The sequence below is a fragment of the Benincasa hispida genome, chromosome 7, assembly GCF_027475165.1.
Source record: "Benincasa hispida cultivar pf3 chromosome 7, pf3_genome.v1.1, whole genome shotgun sequence".
NCBI lineage: Eukaryota > Viridiplantae > Streptophyta > Magnoliopsida > Cucurbitales > Cucurbitaceae > Benincasa > Benincasa hispida.
The window spans coordinates 38,948,698-38,951,992 of record NC_143484.1 but is presented as its reverse complement, the minus strand read 5'-3'; the positions used below and the strand labels follow the sequence as shown (position 1 = coordinate 38,951,992).

The following is a 3,295-nucleotide window of genomic DNA, read 5'->3' as shown; positions in this document are numbered from 1 at the left end:
AATAAACTGATTGTAATTATTAAAAATAACCTCATAAAATATTAATCATAATGAAAATTAATTAATTACATATATAATTTTTTAATAAATTATAATTAATCAATGATAAATTAATTATAATTATTAAAAAATAACCTAATAAAATATTAATCATAATCATAATTAATTAACTATATATATAATTTATTAATGAATTGATAGTATTAGTGTATTGATTCTTTACGATTTATTAAAAAATAAGTTTGTGTATATTTAATTTATGAAAAATCCAATATTATAATTCTAAATTTAATATAATTTTCTAATTTGTAAATTTTTATATTCATATATTAATTAATTTTAATAATATATAAAATAAAAAAAAATAAATTCAAAGAAGAGAAAGTGTGGACATAAAAAAAAAGTCAATTTTTTTTTATGTATATCATGAAACATAAAAAATTCATTTCCAAGTCTAAAATTTCAAAATTTATACCAAATAAGGGGATGTGTATCCCTCCCTATAATGGTTAAATGGAAGGGTTTATTGGACCGAAAAAGTTGGTGGTAGTTGAAAATAAAATAAAATAATAATGAAGGTTAAACAAAAAAGGAGGCTGAGATTACTAATTAATTAATTAATCTCCCCTCTTAGAACAAAACACTTTTTAAGCCAACAAAAAATTAAATTAAAGTTGATCCAAAACCCACATTTTTTTAGCATTATTTAACTCAACTTCCAAAAAGTAGTTGTCCCTCAAAATGGCTTTATAATTTATTGATGAAGCTACATATAAGGAGTATTTGCAAGCCAAACTCATCACAAAAACCCTTCTCTCATCCAAACAAACCCATACATTTTAAGCAATTTTCTCATAAATTTCTCTTTTGGAATAATGAAGTTTGCTTCCCTTTTTTTGGCCATTCTTCTGTCCTTGCTTTTGCTTGTGAACTTATGCAATGCAATTGAGGAAAATATGGTTGAATTCAAATCTGGTAACTATACTTTTGCTTATTTGGGTTTATAATATATTTCAAAGTGATTTTGAAATGGTTAAGATTATGGCTGTCATAACAAGTTTCAAAATATATCTTTACTTATTCAAAATCAAATTTGTGTTTGATTTTACACTTTTATATACCTTTTATATAATCACAATTGAAATTGAATGGTTAAAATCATATTCCAAAAGTGGTTAAAAATGAATTTTTTTTTAGTCATTTCAAAATTTCATTCTCAAACTCAAATATACTCTTAATTTGTACTCTCCAACGTATCCCTAAATCATTTGAAATCAATTAAACGTTTGATTATTTTACACTTCTAAACACAATTTCATATCATCTACATTGGTTTTGAATCATTGAAAGGTATTTTTCAAAGTGATAATTTTGAAACCAATAAAAGTGATTTTAACTATTTAAAAATTAGTATCAAACATTTCTATTATATATTAATCTTTGAAAATTTGATGTAATATCACTTTTTGTCAATAATTTGGTTGTTTTAGCAAAAGACCAAACCCAACTTGTAAATAATGAGAAGGGCATTTTGTTGATAATGCAGGTGTTGCAACCAAAAATAATGGAGAAGAAGAGCAAGATGAGAAATTCAAGTTTGTTCACCACCACAAACAACATTTCAAGAAACCATTTTTAAAGCCAATTCCATTCAAGAAGAAGCCAATTCCAGTTCATCCAGTCTTCCCCATCCATCATTGAAAAATACCCCAATTTTTCATATGCTAAAGAATGAGATAATGCATAATCAATATCTGTTACCTAATCAACTGTGACCTTAAATATTATCCTAATTATTAGCACCTGCAAATTTTTATAATTAGAGTCATAAGTCCTATTTTTACTTAATGGTGGAGTATTTTGATGTTGTTATATCTACAAAAATTAAATAAAGCCTTATATTTCTTAGAATATCACTCTTACTTTCATCTATGAAGTAATCTATAATCATTTACTAATGGAACAGTTTCAACACACAAATCTTTAGGAAAATTCTCGCAAAAGATTCAAATACTACAGTAGTATGGAGGATTGTTCATACTTGTTCTCGTGATTATAGTATTAAAGAATGATGTGGGATCTACAAATAAATTAATATACAGTTTAATTATGTGTCAAATTATAAATGAAAATTGAAGCAATTGGATGTCCGACTTGGACCTATATGACATCGACCGAGCAATAGAAATACTCAACACTCTACCTTTGTCATATATTCCATTCATCACGCTAGATATCTATCATATTCATGATGAGTCCTACAAAATATATTATTATTATCCTCACTACCTTTATTTATTATGTACTACATTTCACCTACTCTCTTTATCTACCACATTTTACCTACTCATTTTATTTGTTGTGAACTATATGAGAAAACAATAAGGAGGTATCTACTGCAAGTTAACAATGTTACAACCAATATTATAGCATTCCACAAAACAGTTATAAAATATGCATAACACCGAAGATTGGTAACAAAGTTCGGTGTAAATCACCTATTTTTGAAGAGCAATGTGCTCAGAAAAGATTAGTTTACTATATCAATGATAAGCAATTACAACGCAGTACTTATCTATAATAGATGCATGATTAAAGCGACTATCGTATAACTTTATCACTCAACTAATAAACTAGGCTCCCTAGGTGTGAGACTCCTTCTCAGGGTGTCTTAGACTCCCCCTAAGGTATATTATCAGTGAAGCAAATCTTAGGCTCCTCCTAAGATCAAGACTCACTCTCTATAAGACTTGAGCACGCCTTAAGTCGTGAGACTCCTTCCCACTCGTATTGTATATTTCATTCTAATAACAAAGTCCCCTTTGTTCAAATGGCTTAGACCCCCCCTAAACTTGATAAATTCTTCTCAAAAGAATCTTCTTGCCCTCTGTGTGTGGAACACAAAGTACGTCTTTAAGAAACTCAACTCTGTCAATATACTGCAATGTTGACCAAATACACACTAAATTGGTTTTTATTTCAAACACGAGCTTCACACCAAATAAAACGATCAACCCAAACCAGAGGACTAATTGTCCTATAAATATGCACAGGGGAAACACAACGGCCAACCCTAACTTCCATAGCAGTCACGAGCTAAAAAGAAAAAGATATTGGTAGAATAAGACAACAAAGGAAACCACCAATAAGGAAAGTATTTTATAGGATCAGCATTGTCGGAAACATTCATTTTCCTGAAACCACCAATGTAGAGACATATCTCATAATAATTGAGATGCTTAAACAAATATTTCAACCACACGAGCTCTAACACTATATATTACCTATCTAGTAA

The 3,295-nt window shown here is 28.2% G+C and overlaps 1 long non-coding RNA gene across 1 annotated transcript; it reads left to right on the top strand.

The window, feature by feature from the left end:
- The first annotated feature begins 695 nt into the window (after positions 1-695).
- Positions 696-1,911, top strand: LOC150035152 (uncharacterized). The gene is made up of 2 exons (XR_016530905.1): positions 696-975; positions 1,547-1,911. It is a non-coding gene; the product is annotated as an uncharacterized LOC150035152 (long non-coding RNA).
- The last annotated feature ends 1,384 nt before the right edge of the window (positions 1,912-3,295 follow it).